Source organism: Ambystoma mexicanum, chromosome 1p (genome assembly GCF_040938575.1).
Source record: "Ambystoma mexicanum isolate Mex_15411 chromosome 1p, UKY_AmexF1_1, whole genome shotgun sequence".
Taxonomy (NCBI): domain Eukaryota; kingdom Metazoa; phylum Chordata; class Amphibia; order Caudata; family Ambystomatidae; genus Ambystoma; species Ambystoma mexicanum.
Genome location: NC_090921.1, coordinates 786,805,261 through 786,825,572, shown reverse-complemented (window position 1 = coordinate 786,825,572; position 20,312 = coordinate 786,805,261). Strand labels below are relative to the sequence as shown.

General features: G+C 47.9%; 1 protein-coding gene and 1 long non-coding RNA gene across 6 annotated transcripts in view; one reads left to right on the top strand and one right to left on the bottom strand.

The window, feature by feature from the left end:
- TPM3 (tropomyosin 3) overlaps nt 1–20,312 on the top strand; it is a 322,771-nt gene that overhangs the window by 61,054 nt on the left and 241,405 nt on the right. The gene's annotated exons all lie outside the window — the stretch shown is intronic.
- Nucleotides 1–20,312, bottom strand: part of LOC138580829 (uncharacterized) — a 218,006-nt gene that overhangs the window by 140,412 nt on the left and 57,282 nt on the right. Inside the window, exon 2 of the long non-coding RNA XR_011304354.1 lies at nt 3,789–3,984. This is a non-coding gene — a long non-coding RNA (uncharacterized lncRNA). The remainder of the gene's footprint in view (nt 1–3,788; nt 3,985–20,312) is intronic.

The following is a 20,312-nucleotide window of genomic DNA, read 5'->3' as shown; positions in this document are numbered from 1 at the left end:
TAATTCCCCACTAATTGACCATTCCTGGGCGCTGGAAAATTCATGCAAGCTGATATTTACCGGCACGGCTACTGCCTAAGTCGTAATGACCCCCAATGTATCCCTAGAAATTGTTTTCATTCTGTGCAATCATTACTTGGTCGATGCCCATAAGTGTGTAAAGGATATATGCATAATACGTCCTTTCTTCTGTTTTCTAATTGCGCTTTCCGTAGCAAACTGTCTGCCTGCTTGGCCACCCGGATGCTGTAGGTGGAGTAAAGCAGGCTTGCAATCAACTCCAACAGGATGGGCGTACTGACCAAGAGGTCTAGGGGTGCCTGAGGGTGGTCTAGGGGGGCCACAAGACTCCTCTTTTCCTTATCATAGATCTCAAGTAAATTCATATTCACTTGATGATATTCTTTGGATTCTGGTATTTGCAAAACTATGCACCGGATTTCAAGCACAAAAACAGCAATCGGCACCTGAAATAGGGCCTCTTAAGCCCTCTAAATTCACAGCAGCAGGACAAGTCTGCCCTCATCCCAAGCACTCTCTTAATGTTGGTAGGTGGGTCTGTGGACACAAGTGGATCTCCAATTCTCAAGTGGAGTACTTTCGGCTGAAAAGCCAAGGTTGTTTAAAGATGCTCCTGGTGGCACTGACCCAGTACCCTAAGTCTAGAGTTCAAGCTACTGGATGAAAGTATCGGCTTTCAATTCTTTGTGAATGGATAGCCCTGGACTGGATGTCAGGCTCTCTTTTTCAACAAAACTAACCCATACAATCTTTGCTAGTAATAACCTTAGACCCAATTGAAATTGTTAAAAAGAATATTTGCTTTAAATAAGATTATGTTATGATAGATATAGGGATCTCCCTAACTACTTTTAAGGTGTGCAGTGGCCCAAAAGAACTAGACTAGGCCACTCTAAAATGGCATCTGTATTGCGATGAGACTAGTGAGGGAATTAGCTTCAAGGCAATCCTGGATTAGCCTCTATTTAGGAACATCTGCCAATCTGACCAGTGCCTGGCAATTTCCTTTGCAGGGCATGCTAATTCCTTCTCCTTGGATGCTCACTCTTCCTTCGTTGTTACCTCTAGTCCCCATTTCTCTCTCTCCTTTTCTGACTCCCCTTACACTTGTGTCATCCTGCTCGCTCTTCTCATTTCTTTTCTGGCATCAATTTTTGTTAGGCCAAGTTTATCGCAACACCTAAGGTGAGAGCATACTTAGTGGGAGTATATACATTTAACTAACGTCCTTAGTTATCGTGTCTCATTTCACCTTAGGAATCCTGACGCGAGACATGGTCAGGCAACATCATTCCTTCTGCCCTTTCCTACCAAAAGTACCCTAAACGGCAGTGAGGCTGTTCTTTCTGATCGTCTTGGTGATCGAAGCGAAGCACAGTCATTTGCATTAGAGCCTCGGTTTCGGTCCTGACGCTAGACTTTGTACTCCAGGGGCATGGAGTCATCTAGTAACAGTATTTCATGCCGCTTTGAGATCAAGGGAGTTAGGGAATTAGCCATCCAAAAACTTGGCTTACTGAAAAAAAAGGTCCCATCCTCAATTAACTTGAAAGGACGTGGCTTAGTGAGCAAAGTTCTTGCCCAGCGAACCATCAAGTTGTCCTGCTGCTAACCCAGAACAGCTGGGGTGATGTGACTAGATGTATCCATGTCGCTGGGGACACAACGTTCCTCCAGTAGCAGGCTTTCATTTATTCTGGAAGTTGTAGTCCTGGGTCAAACGAGTGGACCAAAGAACCATATTAAAATGGGTACAGCGTCCTTTCATCGCAGGAGGAAATAACCCTGGGTTTTTCTCTGGGGATATTTCAGTGAGAAAATCCATCAAATTTTTTAGGGGAGGTAGAAAATATATATATATGGGTTGTGGATGTTCGGAAATAAATCAAAAATTAAAGGTGATGGGGTTTGAGTGGAAAAAAATAATGGTGGCTTGGGGGGAAACCCCCAAAATAATAAAATAATACATTCCATGAGTTTTCTCGTTGAAATATCCTCAGAGAAAAACCCAGCGAAATTGCATCCCGCAATGAAATGACATGGAACCATTAAAATGGTTGTCAGAAGGAAAACACAAGATTGGAGCATGGTGGCCTCTGTGACCTGGTGGCTGGTGGTTTAAAAACCAGGACGCGATAAAGGTGAACCTGAAGATGTGGGACCATTTATTGACAATGATACTCAAATGACAGATTATCACGAGGGCATGCAGTTTCCACTCCAGGCTTGCATTTTACACAGCAAGGAGTTTATGGAAATTCATGAAACCGCTATGACTCAAGTGCTGGAAGGATTTAATGTTTCATGTAGCAAACACCACAAACCTGATTGCTTGTTGGCATTGAAATAAAGGACATAATTATCAGTCAGCATTACTCATGCTGTCAAGCTCAGGATGCTAAATGGCCGGCTTCCACATTTAGATCCATATCCCTGGCAGCGGATTACACACAGATGCCACTTAGAAGAGCAAGAAGGGGTGAATGGAAATGCTTCAGGCAGCGATTCTTCCCCACAAGGAGTTCCTCTGCATAGGATTCCAATGAATCCTTCATTAGCTCTTCTGTTGCAGGACAGAGCACGCTGCTCACAGCTACCCTGGTCACGCCCCTATAGGAAACGGTCCTGGCTGCGTTGCTAGTCCACCTCTCAAAGGCCTCGCTAAGGGGGGGTCTGGGGAGACTGTAGCCCCTGGTCTTCTGGTTGTAGCCCTGAATAGAAGCTCAGGGGCTACAACCAAAAGGCTAGCTCTCCCCCAGTTCTGACAGTTCCAACAGCAGCATAGCCCTGGATCCTTTCCAGACCTAGCAACACCCCTGAGTTGTTTCAGCCAATAGAGGCATTGCTAAGGATGGGCTGAGGTGGCTATAGCCCCAGGTCCTTTGGTTGTAGCCCCGGGTAGAAGCTCAGGAGCTACAACCAAAATGCTAGCTAGCCCCGAGTCCCAACAGTCCCGACATTAGTGTAGCCCTGGATCTTTTCCAGACCTAGCAATGACCTTGAGATGTTTCAGCCAGACAGCCATGCTGAGCTAGGTGCAGTGTGATTCCCGAGGCACAGCCAACAGGAGACCCATGTCTCTGGGCGAACCCTCTCCCGCCCGGGTAAACTCACTATGACAGGAAAGAGAGGATCAATGCACCCACGCGCCTGAATGGGCGGGGCTTGCAATGATCTCACAGGGAATTTAGGACGAAAACATACGCTCCTATCATTAAAGGGATGAAACAGTGGGAATTCTTCTGCAAAGCCTTCCATCTCATCGTTTTTGGTTTCGCTGTGACATATCAAAAGTAACGCGGCCTGATTCATGGAAGCATTTTATAATGGTGCAATCCCATAGGAAAACGTTCTGTGAATCAGGCCCATGGTGTTTTAAACGTTTTTTGTTCACCGGCCTGAATGTGCGCGGTTCCATATTTAGCAAATGTGCAAACCTGTGACATTTCCTGTTTAATTTCTAAATAAGCTGAGAGTGACGTTTTTTGCCTTCATTGTTCATCTATCAGAGTACATTTCCTACATACAAAGAAGCATACGCACATTTGCAAAGTTTATTGCAATCTAAAGGTACATTGAGTGGAAAACAAAGCATGCATAACCACATTTGTTGGAGTATATTATAGCTGCAGTATCTTTAGCTGAAAAGAAAACACGCATAATCATATTGGCATCTTATTTGCTCACTTCCATCCCTCCCAAGAAATGTAAAACAAAATCCACTAAAAACAAATTAATTAGTTCTAATAAATGCAATTAGTAATTACCTGTGTTATAGTATGAACAAATGTGGTAAACTCAGCAGACCAAAGGATGCATCCACATTCTTCCAGTCACAAGGATAAAGTTAAACATCGTCCCCAGCGCAGACACAGGAGGAAACCAGGAAGTGTGGAAGCAGTTAACTGTCTAGCCTTCTGTTTGTAGTGCATGTCATGCTCGTCTCTATCATCCTCTTTTGACCTGGAAGTAATTCGTTTGTGAGAAATAATTTCAGCAAATAGTGTTTTGTGGGAATATTTCACTGAGGTAAAACAAAAACAAAAAAAACATATATCATGCTAATAATCAAATATGCATAATTAAATACCTACAGGTAACGGTGCCTGTGAAGTTTGCAACGGTTTGCGTGCGTAAAGGTGAAATTCCACACATTCATAATACCCTCATCATAAGGGGCCAAACATGCAAATCATTCCTCCCCGTACCTCCATATCAAGCAGCCCAGCCCGAACTGCTAGACCTTGTGCCCACTGCACAGGAAAGCCAGGTATGTGTCTGGTTATGCCCACCCGTTCTGTGAAAAGTGTAAATCTAAACCTCAAATCAATACAGTACTCAAAGCTTCTTTCTTTTGTTTAAAAAAAATATCTTGTCCTTCCCTCACTGTGCTCAAACCGTCATGGAATGAGTACTCAGCTCACGAAAAGAAGGAAATTACCTTCACCTGAGAGCTCCTGCAGACTTGATATGCAAACTTCTTACTGTTTTATTCTCTGCTTTCTCCTCCTCTCCCGTCTCCCTCTCTCTTCCCGCCATCCTTTAATTTTTTCTATACACTTACTCTATCAGAATTGTCCCTGGACCTAGTATGATAGCAACAAATGCTTGTCTCCCCCTCCCTTTACTTGTTCCCCCCAGCACTATCTGAAATGTCATCAGGCCTAGTACAATAGGCGCTTGTTTTGTTCCTCCCCCTCCTTTATCCTCAGCCCTCCCTCACCTCTTCTTAATCTCCAGCTCTACCAGAAATGTCGTCAGGCCTAGTACGATAGTCGCTTGTTTTGTTCCTCTCACTCCTTTCTCCTCCCCCCTCCCTCACCTCTTGTTAATCTCCGGCTCTATCAGAAATTTCGTCAGGCCTAGTACGATAGTCGCTTGTTTTGTTCCTCTCCCTCCTTTCTTCTCCCCCCTCCCTTACCTCTTGTTAATCTCTAGCTCTACCAGAAATGTCATCAGGCCTAGTACGATAGTCGCCTGTCTGTTTCCCATTTCCTTCCTATCTGTGTTTTAGCTCTTGCACTATGTGAAATGTCGTCAGGCCGAGTAAGATAGTTAATTTCACATTCTTGTTGTTCATGGCTTGTAAGAAAGTCAATGTATTTACCCTTGTTACCTCCCTTGCCGTGAAGCGCTTTGAAACACATTGGGTATAGGCGCTGTATAAATAAACTATAATGTCATATCATAACTTCAGGGCGTCAAAACACAGTAGCTAGACTGACCCAAGAGATCCCATCATATCTGCACTCTTTGTCCTCATTCGGATCCCAGTTTTTTAACACAACAGTTTGCATCACTCCCACCAATCCTTGCAAGGAACAAGTCCAAAATTCCTAGAGTTGAAATTAGTTAAGAATTATCAACCTCCGGTCAACAGCCACCCACTGCATGACAGTGCCTCAAATCTCAAATGTATGCCTGGGAGGAACTTCCATCTCTGCCATCCTTTGTAAGTCCATCCAGAAGCATCTTCACCTCAACTCCTGCCAGGGACGTCATTTAGGGGTCGCCAGAGGTCACAACTGCAACCTCTGAGGTCTCCCTTGCGACCTCTGTGGTCTCCCTTGTGACCTCTAAAAAAAAAGCAAAAAAAACTAATTTTTCTTTTTTTTTAAATCATTTTTTTACAATTTCTTTGTAATGCAAGCTCCTGGGCTGTGGCCTGCACCATGTGGCTCTTTACTTCTAGAGTGGCTGGCTTTCTTGTTCAGGCCCCTTTAAAAAAACAAGAAAAATAAGAACGGGAGTGCCACAAGTCTAACACTTTCAGCACTGACCCTAAATAAGAAAGAATAGGAATACCAAATAAAGTGTCTTCCTGGAATTCTATACAATAATTGCTAGACTCATTGAAGGTTTATTTCAGGCACACTTCATGGGGTGAGTCACTGATTTAGTCTGTTCTTAAACGCCTCAACTCAGCTTTTCATCCTTCTGGTGTCGATAAATGAGTACCAACACAGGTTGGGTGATATTGGGCGTATATTTTTTCTATTTAAAGCGCTTAAGCGTCAGTGCTATATAATAATACATCATTATCATTTGGTCATGGAAGTCTGCTTGCAGTCACAGTAATTTGGTAATATGGGCCTATACACACTGATGTTAACAATACATATGGCCATCCATTCTTGCATGAAATGTACATCACATTATAGTGATATCGTAACCATATTTTTCGTAGTGTATAATGCTATGTGATGTGATGCCACTTCCTGTTTTGTCAACGGGTGAAAGGTTGTGTACCACTTTGGGGTGGGGTCAAATGACATCACTTCCTGTGATGTCATCAGGGGGTCAAGGTTCACGTGATGTCACTTCCCCTACCCCTGGCATTTTGGTGAAATGACGTCCCTGACTCCTGCCCCGCCTTGCCTTTTGGGAAATCGCTGAGAAGCTGCCTGCAAGGCTCGGACTGGCCTATAGGGCAATAGGGTCATGGCCGAACCAAAAACACAATATGCTGGTGTTGGCCCGTTTTTGTTGTCAAATTGTGCCACTTTTTTGCCCAATTTGGGCCAGTTTGATGAGTTAATTCACCCTGTGGCTAATAGTTTTGACCAGTGTTGCTGATTAAATATTCTTTAAATTGCACAATTTGCATCACACTTTATCAAAAATCTCCCCCTTGGTTATTATTCAATCAGTTTCACAAAAGGAATGAACAGCCACCTGCAACGTGGGTCACTTTTTCATCGGTACCCGAGACAATTTTATGGCCCAGTCCGACCCTGTGCCTGCCCCTGTATTCTTCACCACAGTGGCTAACCTACATAGCCGAAGTTCTCTCTCTTGCACCGAAGTTCCAATCATTGTTCAAGCTTTGCCTGGCTGGAGACCAGGCAAAGGGTAAACCATTGCTGTAACTTGACTTTTCATTTTATCCATAGGTAAACTCCCAGCCTTCCCTTTGTTCCATGGGCGTACTTTTAGGGGGGACAAGGGTGTTTGCCCTTGTCCCCCCTAAAAGTACGTGTGACACATCGTTTTGTCCCACTCATTTGGCGGGGGGCCCTTTCATTTAGATGGCATGCCCCCTCCCAACATTTTCAGCAAAGTTACTCCACTGCTGTGTTCCGAAGCAGGCATCCAAGGATTGGATATGCAATTACACTCTGCAACATCTGCGCTATCATTGCACACCCGTGCATTAGCTACACCAACACAGTTTGCAGCGCCACGGTCCTTGGCACTTTGCAGATCATCACACCCAACACCTTGCCACCGTAGGGCAATCTCCATGCCAACGTATATTGAAAACTGTTCCCACCCCCGCCCGCCAGGCTGTGGCTGCTGGCATGAGCTCAGCCTCTGCAACCACACATACAAGCACTAGTGACACCAACAAAGCGCACAGCAGCACGGTCCATGACACCCAACAACGAAAAAAAACAGCCCACTCCATCCTACCACCCTTGCAACAATCCCAAGGACACATTGAAGTGCATGGCTGCATCCCTGTGTTGACCACCTGTGGCACACAGTAGCTGCAGCAGCACACTAAATCCCAGCGTGGCTCCACATGGCCACCACCGTGTATCCCTCATCATAGGCAAGACTTCATCTGAGTACTCATAATGCTGTGCATGTATTTATTTTTTACTTTTATCGGAGCGTGCCAAGCTCATAGGCATCGAGGCGCTAGTTCCAGTGAGGACCTTTGGAAGATAATACACAATGAGATTAGTTGAACAGGCCGGTTTGAAGCTTTTTCCTGAACAAGGGGTAAGAGGGATCAGCGCGAAGCGGGAGATTGTTCTAGAGGGTGGCAGCGCATACCGGGCAGCTGGAACCCCCAGCTCTTTTCCATTTAAATCTTGGTAAGATGAGGTAGTGGCTGGGAGAGGATCGTAAGAGTCTGGCAGGAGTATGTCTGTTGAGTCTCTGCGCTAGGTACGAGTCTGGCAGGAGTATGTCTGCTGAGTCTCTGAGCTAGGTACGAGTCAAGCAGGAGTATGTCTGTTGAGTCTCTGCGCTAGGTACGAGTCTGGCAGGAGTATGTCTGCCGAGTTTCTGCGCTAGGTACGAATCTGGCAGGAGTATGTCTGTTGAGTCTCTGCTCTAGGTACGAGTCTGGCAGGAGTATGTCTGCTGAGTCTCGGCACTAGGTACGAATCTGGCTGGAGTATGTCTGTTGAGTCTCTGCGCTAGCTACGAGTCTGAAAGGAGTATGTCTGTCGAATGTCTGCGCTAGGTACGAGTCTGGCAGGAGTATGTCTGTTGAGTCTCTGCTCTAGGTACGAGTCTGGCAGCAGGAGTATGTATGTTGAGTCTCTGCACTAGGTACGAATCCCTGGCAGGAATATGTCTGTCGAGTCTCTGCGCTAGGTACGAGTCTGGCAGGAGTATGTATGCCGAGTCTCTGTGCTAGATACAAGTCTGGCAGGAGTATGTCTGTCAAGTCTCTGCTCTAGGTACGAGTCTGGCAGGAGTATGTCTGCCGAGTCTCTGTGCTAGGTACAAATCTTGCAGGAGTATGTCTGTCGAGTCTTTGCTTTAGGTACGAGTCTGGTAGGAGTATGTCTGCCGAGTCTCTGCGCTAGGTACGTGTCTGGCAGGAGTATGTCTGTCGAGTATCTGCGCTAGGTACGAGTCTGGCAGGAGTATGTCTGTCGAGTCTCTGCGCGAGGTACGAGTCTGGCAGGAATATGTCTGCTGAGTCTCTGCGCAAGGTATGAGTCGAGCAGGAGAATGTCTGCCGAGTCTCTGCGCTAGCTACGAGTCTGGCAGGAGTATGTCTGTCGAGTCTCTGCTCTAGGTACGAGTCTGGCAGGAGTATGTCTGCCGAGTCTCTGCGCTAGCTACGAGTCTGGCAGGAGTATGTCTGCCGAGTTTCTGCGCTAGGTACGAATCTGGCAGGAGTATGTCTGTTGAGTCTCTGCTCTAGGTACGAGTCTGGCAGGAGTATGTCTGCTGAGTCTCGGCACTAGGTACGAATCTGGCTGGAGTATGTCTGTTGAGTCTCTGCGCTAGGTACGAGTCTGGCAGGAGTATGTCTGTTGAGTCTCTGCGCTAGGTACGAGTCAAGCAGGAGTATGTCTGTTGAGTCTCTGCGCTAGGTACGAGTCTGGCAGGAGTATGTCTGCTGAGTTTCTGCGCTAGGTACGAATCTGGCAGGAGTATGTCTGTTGAGTCTCTGCTCTAGGTACGAGTCTGGCAGGAGTATGTCTGCTGAGTCTCGGCACTAGGTACGAATCTGGCTGGAGTATGTCTGTTGAGTCTCTGCGCTAGCTACGAGTCTGAAAGGAGTATGTCTGTCGAATGTCTGCGCTAGGTACGAGTCTGGCAGGAGTATGTCTGTTGAGTCTCTGCTCTAGGTACGAGTCTGGCAGCAGGAGTATGTATGTTGAGTCTCTGCACTAGGTACGAATCCCTGGCAGGAATATGTCTGTCGAGTCTCTGCGCTAGGTACGAGTCTGGCAGGAGTATGTATGCCGAGTCTCTGTGCTAGATACAAGTCTGGCAGGAGTATGTCTGTCAAGTCTCTGCTCTAGGTACGAGTCTGGCAGGAGTATGTCTGCCGAGTCTCTGTGCTAGGTACAAATCTTGCAGGAGTATGTCTGTCGAGTCTTTGCTTTAGGTACGAGTCTGGTAGGAGTATGTCTGCCGAGTCTCTGCGCTAGGTACGTGTCTGGCAGGAGTATGTCTGTCGAGTATCTGCGCTAGGTACGAGTCTGGCAGGAGTATGTCTGTCGAGTCTCTGCGCGAGGTACGAGTCTGGCAGGAATATGTCTGCTGAGTCTCTGCGCAAGGTATGAGTCGAGCAGGAGAATGTCTGCCGAGTCTCTGCGCTAGCTACGAGTCTGGCAGGAGTATGTCTGTCGAGTCTCTGCTCTAGGTACGAGTCTGGCAGGAGTATGTCTGCCGAGTCTCTGCGCTAGCTACGAGTCTGGCAGGAGTATGTCTGTCGAGTCTCTGCTCTAGGTACGAGTCTGGCAGGAGTATGTCTGTCGAGTCTCTGCTCTAGGTGCGAGTCTGGCAGAAATATGTCTGTCAAGTTTCCGCGCTAGGTACGAATCTGGCACGAGTATGTCTGCCATGTCTCTTCGCTAGGTACGAGTCTGGCAGGAGTATGTCTGCCGTGTTTCTGCGCTAGGTACGAGTCTATCAGGAGTATGTCTGCCGAGTCTCTGCGCAAGGTATGAGTCGAGCAGGAGAATGTCTGTTGAGTCTCTGCGCGAGGTACGAGTCTGGCAGGAGTATGTCTGCCGAGTCTCTGCGCTAGCTACGAGTCTGGCAGGAGTATGTCTGTCGAGTCTCTGCTCTAGGTACGAGTCTGGCAGGAGTATGTCTGTCGAGTCTCTGCTCTAGGTGCGAGTCTGGCAGAAGTATGTCTGTCGAGTTTCTGCGCTAGGTACGAGTCTGGCAGGAGTATGTCTGCTGAGTTTCTGCGCTAGGTACGAATCTGGCAGGAGTATGTCTGTTGAGTCTCTGCTCTAGGTACGAGTCTGGCAGGAGTATGTCTGCTGAGTCTCGGCACTAGGTACGAATCTGGCTGGAGTATGTCTGTTGAGTCTCTGCGCTAGCTACGAGTCTGAAAGGAGTATGTCTGTCGAATGTCTGCGCTAGGTACGAGTCTGGCAGGAGTATGTCTGTTGAGTCTCTGCTCTAGGTACGAGTCTGGCAGCAGGAGTATGTATGTTGAGTCTCTGCACTAGGTACGAATCCCTGGCAGGAATATGTCTGTCGAGTCTCTGCGCTAGGTACGAGTCTGGCAGGAGTATGTATGCCGAGTCTCTGTGCTAGATACAAGTCTGGCAGGAGTATGTCTGTCAAGTCTCTGCTCTAGGTACGAGTCTGGCAGGAGTATGTCTGCCGAGTCTCTGTGCTAGGTACAAATCTTGCAGGAGTATGTCTGTCGAGTCTTTGCTTTAGGTACGAGTCTGGTAGGAGTATGTCTGCCGAGTCTCTGCGCTAGGTACGTGTCTGGCAGGAGTATGTCTGTCGAGTATCTGCGCTAGGTACGAGTCTGGCAGGAGTATGTCTGTCGAGTCTCTGCGCGAGGTACGAGTCTGGCAGGAATATGTCTGCTGAGTCTCTGCGCAAGGTATGAGTCGAGCAGGAGAATGTCTGCCGAGTCTCTGCGCTAGCTACGAGTCTGGCAGGAGTATGTCTGTCGAGTCTCTGCTCTAGGTACGAGTCTGGCAGGAGTATGTCTGCCGAGTCTCTGCGCTAGCTACGAGTCTGGCAGGAGTATGTCTGTCGAGTCTCTGCTCTAGGTACGAGTCTGGCAGGAGTATGTCTGTCGAGTCTCTGCTCTAGGTGCGAGTCTGGCAGAAATATGTCTGTCAAGTTTCCGCGCTAGGTACGAATCTGGCACGAGTATGTCTGCCATGTCTCTTCGCTAGGTACGAGTCTGGCAGGAGTATGTCTGCCGTGTTTCTGCGCTAGGTACGAGTCTATCAGGAGTATGTCTGCCGAGTCTCTGCGCAAGGTATGAGTCGAGCAGGAGAATGTCTGTTGAGTCTCTGCGCGAGGTACGAGTCTGGCAGGAGTATGTCTGCCGAGTCTCTGCGCTAGCTACGAGTCTGGCAGGAGTATGTCTGTCGAGTCTCTGCTCTAGGTACGAGTCTGGCAGGAGTATGTCTGTCGAGTCTCTGCTCTAGGTGCGAGTCTGGCAGAAGTATGTCTGTCGAGTTTCTGCGCTAGGTACGAATCTGGCACGAGTATGTCTGCCATGTCTCTTCGCTAGGTACGAGTCTGGCAGGAGTATGTCTGCCGTGTTTCTGCGCTAGGTACGAGTCTATCAGGAGTATGTCTGCCGAGTCTCTGCGCTAGGTACGAATCTGGCAGGAGTATGTCTATTGAGGCTCTGCGCTAGGTACGAGTCCAAGTCTGGAAGGAGTATATCTGTTGAGTCTCTGCACTAGGTACGTGTCTGGCAGGAGTATGTCTGTTGAGTCTCTGCTCTAGGTATGAGTCTGGCAGGGGTATGTCTGTTGAGTCTCTGCGCTAGGTACAAGTACGAGCCTGGCAGGAGTATATCTGTCAAGTCTCTGCGCTAGGTACAAAGGCGCATTATTTGATAGACAGCGGTGGGTGACTGAAAGAATTTTGAATTTGATTCTTTCCCTGACAGGGAGCCAGTGAACAGATCTTCTGGCTTCAGGAATGTGGCACGCAGAGCTTTGTTTTGTATGACTTGGAGTTTATTTAGGATGAATGCTGGAGTCCACCAAAGCCCACCACAGTGTAGTGAAATGGTACCTGTTGGATAAAGTACTTCAGGGACACACCAATGCAGTAGTGCACGATACAAATGCCAATTACATGACGCATATGCAGAGCTCTACAGCAGGCGTGCAAGCCACTAAGCTAACATTATGGCAAAAGCAGTTGCTGGCAGGACTGAAAGCATCCAGTCACAGTGACATGGATCCAAGTGACCGCCCCAGCCTTATTTACATACCGGTCACTGCTGGGAAGTAGGCCTCTCTGTCTGTCACCCAACCCTATCTGGAAACGAACGCCTATAGATGCACACGAATGAGCACGCCCCCTTTGCAGCGTGGCACTTGCTGTGAGACTTTGCTCTGCATGCAGTCAGAGGCGGGGATGACTCACTCACGGTTTCCTGGCACTGCCCACAACGCCACTTCCGCTCTCCAAACTCACCGCAGCAACGACTCGAGGCCGCACAGATCCCCTCTGACAGCCGAAAGCCGAACTCAAGTTAAATATATCTGCTTCGACTGACCCATCTTCCAGGGTGGGGCAAGGGACGTGGCAGGTGTCTCGTTCAAATGTCTCCCCAGGAGGGCAGTTCATAAAGCTGTGTATTAAAACACGTGATAGAGCACACTCCTCTAAAACTGTCTCCATATAAAAGTGTATAGAAGTTTGTATCCTTTAAAAACCTCAACTACGCTGCATCTGTCTTCTTCTCCCCCCGCCCCCGCCCCCACTCCATTCCTGCCATTGCTGGAAAAGGAAACATATATTCTGGGATTATTGTCTAACAAGTGGGGCGTGAAGCAGATGTAGTTGTGCCCACCACAGTGACATTAACATCTGTACATTCCCACACAGCGCGGCAGAGTGGGCATTTACAGAGTTTGGGTGGGCTTTGCCGGCTCAGGCCCTACCCTGTCTACGCCTCTGGTTGTGGGAGTAGCCTGAGTGGTGTGGAGGGTCGTGGCTAGGGCGCAAAGCCTTGGCAAGTAAGTCACAGTCTGAGCCAAGGAATTTGCTAAGGCATTCCTGCAAAACAGTATGGGGGTCATTTTACAAAGGGTGGGGTGAAAAGGACGTAAAAGCAAGGCGCAATGCTTGCTTGTACACCTTCACTTACTGCTCCAGGCCATGTGCATTTGCTTTCTGGGCGGAGAAGGGGCGGGAAGCGGAGTTCACACCTCCGCCATGCGTTCCTCCTCCCTCTTGAAAGTACCATTTCTTTTATGCCTACATTGCACGATATTTCCATGCAGGTGCAAAACGAACGCATTCCTATGGAATCTGCCTCCATTTAGCACCTGTTGTACGCGGGTGGTGTGCCAATCCACGCGCTAACGCCGTCTGCAAAGCATCATTTGCAGGCAACATTTACCATTTTTAAGAAAATGGAGAGTGAAAGTGCATAGTAAAGGCAATTTCGCCTGGTTTTGCGTTTCACTGCTATACTCTGCTGTGTACATGTTTAATATTGCATGAAGAGGATCCAGCAGCACCTAAGTGGTAATTCTGGCGTTCCCCAGCGTGCAATTAACACATTTTCTGAAAAATGACCCTTATATTGTGGAAAAGAAGAGTTTTCAAAAACAGACCTCTCACAGTGTGATTTGAATACACGATTATTCTTCTGTGGTAGATTTATTCTGGTGAAAGCAATCTTGGGGATGTGTCTTGTGTGCAGAAGAATAGGGGGGGGTTCTTTTCTAATGCACATCAAAATGCGAGTGTGTCCACAGAGCTCCAGTGGTGTCAACGCATGCGTAGAATGCATCAGATTGACAGAGTCTACACAGGAGTGTGTGAAATTGGTTTAAAAGATTCTGCCTTTACATCATGTGAAATTCCGCCTACCCCTCCCCCACCCCCACCCACCATTTCCAGCACTGCTGGTTTGAAATCAAACTTTGCTACCCCACAGTCATCACCTGCGCGACCGGATTCAGCAGCACACAGGGGTCAAGTCCTAAAAATTAAAGTGGGGGGACTCATCAACAAACGCAATGGGATGTGACGTCACCAGAAATTAGCATATCAAGGTGAAATGTGCACATTTCATTAAATTGGCTTTGCATAACCACCAAAATTAAACAGGGCGAATAGCATTTGCCTTTCATAAAATCAGTACACACAAAACCAAGACAATGGGCCTCTTTATAACCCAGGGGTACGGGGTTAATGGTGCCGGTAAAGGTGCCGGCGCCGTCAACCTCGTACTGCCTGATTGCGAGGTCCCCTCGCGGACCCGGTCTGCACATCTGGTTTCACCAGACGTGCAGAGCGGGTCCCGCGAGGGGAGGAGGGAGCAAACAACGGGCTGCTCATAATCGGCCCGTTGTTTGCTCCCTCTTCCATTCCCATTCAGCCCTGTGGGGGCTGAAATGGGAATGGGGAAGGTCCGGGCCCGGGTTCCTAGAAGGAAGAATTACCGGGCCCTCCAAACTCGGAATGGCCTGGTAATTCCTCATTCTGGGAACCCGGCCCGGACGCAATTTCGGCGGCAGCCATGCCGCCAATAGCGGCATCGCTACCGCCGAGATCGTAATGAGGCCCAGGATATTTTCTTCTAATAGTGTTTCTTAAAACGTAAAAATGTGTGCATGTTTTAAACTCCAAGAACCAATACAAATGTTTTCCCCGGGACTTGTAGTACCGAAATGGGATATTTCACCTTTAGTTGTTTTTTATTTTTTGTCAGGCTATATAGTGCAGTGGTGAAGTGTCCGGCCTACAAACCTAACGGCTGCGGTTTGATCCATGAGGTCTGCTTTAATTCATAAATTCAAAGAGGACAGCCAATGTTTCTCTTTTAGCTGGGGGGAACTGATTCCACCCTCTGAATAAAGTGGGGGACTCCACCCCCCCCCCCCGCGTTTACCCTCGACTTGAGCCCTGGCAGCACCCCCACCCCCAGCCAATCAGCCGCTAGAGTGCACCATTAAGAATTGCTTTGGTGCACACAGAAGAAACAGATCGTTGTTTTTGTATGTGAACCAAGCCTTTTCACGAATTAAGGGCATTTTCAGAGACACTTCTCAGCAAAAGAATCTACTCAAAAAAGGAAACGAATTATACTCGCATTATCAGCTGGCTTTTTAAGGAGAAATGTACTGTGTTCTTTTCTAATTATCACTTTCAGTATGCATTATAGTCCTAATAAGAAGGTTACCCTTGCGTTACTGAGTTAAACACAATATCAAAATGTAGACTGGCCACATAAACTATTTTCTAATAGAGGTTATGTGGCATTGTTTGATTTGGTTTTCTTGAGAAGCTGTTTTTTAGCAAATGGCCATGGTCATCTGTTAAAGATGTACAGACTGGCCGGTACACACATATTGTACTCTGTCAGAATATTCCTGTGAGAAAAGGGAGGAGGCAAACAGCACTAATGAAAGGTCCTGGTTGGTTTGCTTATCAACAAGGAACATTTCCAAAACATAAGAATGGTCAGGGATCTTAACATTTTATAAATATGTCTATGTTGACAGGGTTATGTGATTGAATCACTAAATACCAAATGCACACTGGGTTTGGTGTAACTTCTATTTTTCTTTTATACCATTTAAAAAAAAACACAAACATTAAAAAATAGCTACTTTAAAAATAAAGAATAAGTGAAGATATGGAAATTAGATTAAAATGGATTCGTTATCATTTGCTCTCCAGTTGCATAGTTCATCATATTATATCACAATATTTATGTTTTATTTCATTATCAAATAGGAATATCCTTAGTCATTAACCTCATCATCTGTAATCTTGTCATTGTTCTGCCTCATGAACTAAGAGTGTATGTATGTGTTGACTGTAATTAACACATGCTACAATCAATATAGCAGACATTGAATTGTTCCCAAATTATTTCCATGTCTGATTTTTTTCATGAATGCCAACATATCTGCCCCAATGTATTTGTCTTAGCCCGCGCAATGTGTCATATTTACTAAGGACTGCAATTCCCTTCTCTGTCAATTCCTACTTTAGCCTATTTGGCAAAACTCTCTGAACTCCATGGGCCTCATTACGAGGAAGGCGGTAGGGGGTTAACGGGGCCGGTAGAGCTGCTGGCCTGGTTAACCCCCTACCGCCTCATTATGAGGTCTCCTCGCGGGAACCGATGAGGACGCCTGGTTTTACCAGGCGTCCTTAGCCGGTCCCGCGAGCAGACCAGGATGCAAACAACGAAACTGTCATTAACGGGCCCATTGTTTGCATCCTCCCCAAACCCATTGAGCGCTATGGGGGCTCGAATGGGAATGGGGATGTACAGGGTCTGGGTTCCTGGAATGGGGAAAGGTCGGAATGGCCCGGTATTTCCCCATTCCAGGGACCCTGACCCGGTACCCGGAATGGGAGTAGCCATGCAAATTGCGGCATGGCTACCTCCTTCCTCATAATGAGGCCCCATGACTCCATTGTGCTAGGAGAAATGTAGCCCTTGGCTGGGCCTGTGCTTCCAAAGAAGTCATCCTTCACTACGTCCATGCTCCATTTGGGGGCTTTTTGTCACCCCCAGTGTCTTGAGCCGCACGCCAGATCCACATTTTCTGCAGCTGTCAGTTTCATCTACAGCCCATACTCCTGCTGCCCCAAACACCTCCCACCTCTATGCTTCCCTGAGAGATGTGAGTATCCCGTATACATCTAGTCAACTCCCCTGGGCGTTTGTAGCCTCCGTTGCTTAATTTCTCCTAGAACTACTGTGTGGTTTGCAATTCAATCTATTATTTAAGATGAGCCCCAAACATGTATAGTCGTTAACAATGTCAAGCTTAGGATCTTCGAAATAGAACTGATACGTTCTTGTTATTTGCAGCTTTCCAAAACGCATGAGGTGGACCTTCCTCCTATATGTTTCTTAATCATGCCTCTTAGAATAAGCTTGCGTTTCCTCTGGCAAACGTTGCAGTCCTGCGGCCATTGTGTCCAGAGGGACGGCGGCGTTGTCAGCCCATGCGAACCATTGTAGTCTAATGATAATGATGTGTTACTTATATAGCGCCTTTATCCAAAGCGCTTTACAGAGCACATATTTACATACAATATCACCCAACCGAAATTGGTACTCATTTATCGACCTCGGAAGGATGAAAGTTTGAGTTGGCCTTGCCTGGATTCGAACCTGTGACCCCGCAGTTCATGCTCAGATTGCAGCAGCGAGCCCTCAACCCGCCAAGTGTCTGGGAAAAGTGCAAGCAAATGCACTCAAAAGAGTTCGCTATATAGGGAAAGCCGTGGCCGGATAGTGCAACAAGGGAGCAAGCAGGCACCCCTGCTTTAGACCTCGTCTTGCGTTTCCACCTAGTGTCCCTCTTCCTTCTGCGCCAACCTGACATTTTCGTAGAGCGCTATAATCAGTCTTTGTAAACCTTCATGTATGCACCGCCTGATCACTCTGTCGGGTGCAGAGGAGTAACCGAGGGAGGCGACGTACAGAGCACCCGGATTTGGTCCTGTTGCCTTGGAGTTGGTCTCATTCACTGCATACAGAGACAGTATGTTTGCAGAAGTTTATTGCCATGCCCTGAAGCCAGTTTGTCAACATTGTAGTATGTGTTTTTGCTCAACCCAGTTTATGGGCTCAGCTACTACTATATTTGAGCAGATTTTGGCAGATTCATCCAATAGAGCCAAGTGCCAAGGACGAGTATGTTCGTCCTTTTTGCATAGACTTGCATAATAGCCTGGCAGTTAAGGGGTTAACCAATCGTTTCCAGGATCTAACCGTCGTCCCCCTTTAAGGATGGGTATTGGGGTGGCTTTTTGGCATAGCTCCCTGTTTCTTCTTCAGTATCAGGCCGGGTGGCATCAGGGCGGTGGTCCCAATCCCCCAGCCTGAGGCAGGCAGTGAGATGGAGGGGTTGAGAGGCCTTCATTGTTTTCTATAGTCTGCCATTTTTCGCATCTACACAGCACAGTTTTGGTTATGATGTCACTCTTCTCTCTTTTGCAAGGGGCGAGGATCCCCTGGCCATAGAGCTGGGCACCCTTTCCTGCCCTTGCCATAACTCTGTTCTGTTAGCATTTCCGGATGTACCTCTCAGTCCCAGGTTATTGCTGGCTGTTAGACAGGAGAAAGTGATGCTGAGTCCAGTGTCCTCTCCCGCCCCCAACGGCCTGGGAATACTTGGTTTCCACTCATTCTTAAGATGGCTTCGGTACCTTCCTGGTGCCTTCCAATTCATTATCATCCCCCAGGTGGACAGCTAAGGCCCATAAATATAGCTCTGTCGGATGTCTTGGCACGGCCTGTTCACCTGTCCAGGAGGCATTGCGCACACAGACGTCGAGACATGGCTAACATTGTTACGAACAGACTCACCAAAAGACAGACAGGGAATTATGATAGTGTGAGTCAGTACCTGAGCAGCACGGCACCTCTTCAAACTAGAGGCGTAGGGCCTCATTACAAGTCCGGCGGTAACCCTGCCGGTGCTACCAGCGGGTTGCCGCCAGACTTGCAATATTTACCGGCGGACCAGGAGATTACAACCCCCGCGTTCTGGGAAGTCAGGCACTAGTAAATTGTAAATCCCCATTCCCATTTGAGTCCCATTGCACTCAATGGGAATGGGGACCACAGAAGCACCGGCACCGTTAACAACCGGAAGTGCCAGTGCTTCCGTGAAACTCCTGGCGGGCAGGACGGCACCTGCCTGCAGAGTCATACTTTGCCGGTCCGGTAACAACGGTGCTGGTATGCTTACCGGCACTGTTGTTATCAGACCGGCACAGTTGTAATGAGGCCCATAGTCTCCCCAAAGGCCGGAACTGCCTTCTGTGGATGGACTTCACATATTTCTTGGGGACACGCTGTTCAAGGATGCCAGTAGGGCTGCTGTCGCGTAGTGGGGCTGAAGAAACAAGAAAGGACCATTTTGCATCTGATCTAAAGGATATAGGGTCTCATCACAAGTCCAGCGGTAACCGTGCCGGTAAAACTGGCAGTTTGCCACCAGATTTGCGAATTTTACTGGCGCCTGACTTCCAGGTAACAACGGGGTATTCTAACCCCGGCTGCCGGAAAGTCAAGCGCCACTAATTCTGTAAGTCCCCATTCCCTTGGAGTTCCATACGACTCCATGGGAATGGGGACCACAGAAGCACCGTGAAACTCTGCGGGCGGTTGCTATTCTGCCCGCCAGGTCTGACCCTGGCAGGTGGGACAGCACCCGTCCGCAGAGTCGTGTGCCGGTCTGGAAACAACGGTGCCGGTAGGCTTACCGGCACTGTTGTTTCCGGACCGGCACACTTATAATGAGGCCCATAGTCTGTTTGCACCCACTCTACCCCTGAGGGGAGTTGACCTACCACGGTGGGTGGTCCTGGCTGGTTAGTATAACATCTTGCTGAGACTATGAAGGACACAAACCAATCCTTGGTCAAAGCTGTGAAAATAGGAAAATGGAGAAGCAGAGAAAAACAAAAAAACTCCCTTCGTAGAAAAGGGAAAGAACAGACATTTGATAAAAGAATGATTCTGGACTCCTGTAGTCCGTGGCCCAAATGTGGCCAGGCTAGAAAGTCTTACATGCTCGTCTCCTAAGGGAAAACCTAGAAAGAAAGACAGACACCAGGGTTTAATAAAATTACGTTTTTTATGTAGTGTGTTTCTGGTGTAGTGGAAAGAAAAAAAAAAGAGGGAAAGGGACAGAAACCCCCCTGCCCATGAATGAGCAAAGCAAGGGAGAACACAATCTAGTATTCTTTTTTAAAAGACAGTTAGAAAAACAGTTCATAAGAGAAAAGAAGAAGAAATAAAAGAAGCAGTGGACGAAGGAGAGGAGAGCGGGACGAGAGAAGGCAAATCCCTGGGGTCGCAGTGGCCTCGAGCCGTTCCCCCAGGGCCCAGAGGCATTTGTGGCACCAGGCTTACTGGGAGGGGCCACCTGGTGGGTGAAGCGTGGTGCCTGGCTGCGTGCCGGGACCAGCATCAGCATCCATGGCCCTGTGGAGAGTGACGCCCCACCTGAGGGCTAGACCAAACAGGCCCAGTGACATCCAAGGACTCGGGCAGTGTGCGTGAGGCTGCCCCGGCTGAAGAGTGATGAGCTGCCCAGACCGGGGTGCGTTTTGGGAGGTGGCCCAAACTGGGAAACCCGGCCATGCTCCCGCGT